This window comes from Lipotes vexillifer, unplaced genomic scaffold (genome assembly GCF_000442215.2).
Source record: "Lipotes vexillifer unplaced genomic scaffold, Lipotes_vexillifer_v1.1 scaffold717, whole genome shotgun sequence".
Classification (NCBI taxonomy): domain Eukaryota; kingdom Metazoa; phylum Chordata; class Mammalia; order Artiodactyla; family Lipotidae; genus Lipotes; species Lipotes vexillifer.
In genome coordinates this window covers 1,529,074-1,529,501 of record NW_006798707.1, presented here as the reverse complement: position 1 = coordinate 1,529,501, position 428 = coordinate 1,529,074, and positions in this window count along the sequence as shown.

Below are 428 nucleotides of genomic sequence, written 5' to 3'. Positions count from 1 at the left end.
TCCCTACAGAAGCTGTGGTGGTTTCGTTCCTTGTGTGTGGATTTTTCTTTAAGGTGACTATGTGAGGTTCTGTTCATAGGGGAACCATGTAAGAGTCTCCCTCCAGCATGAACTCTGGTTCCTGGTTTGGAGTTCTCGGACTCCTGGCTAGAGACTTCATTTCTGTTAAAGCGTTTCTTAGCTCTGCTATTACTCTCATTTTGAACAGGACCCAAAGGCTGGCTGCTTGAGGTGTTTTTGAGAGTGGTACTTCTTTGGGAAACTATGGGCTTGGGCAGTTGTATAGGTCTGGGTTGGAAAGAGCTATTTCCGGTTGGTTGTTGAGCTGATCTGAACTGGTCTGTTTCTCCCCACAATGTGCTGTCCTCCTTAATGGTTGGGTCTGTTGGCCTTAGCTTGAGAGTTGGCATCGTGTGTCTTTTGGTATC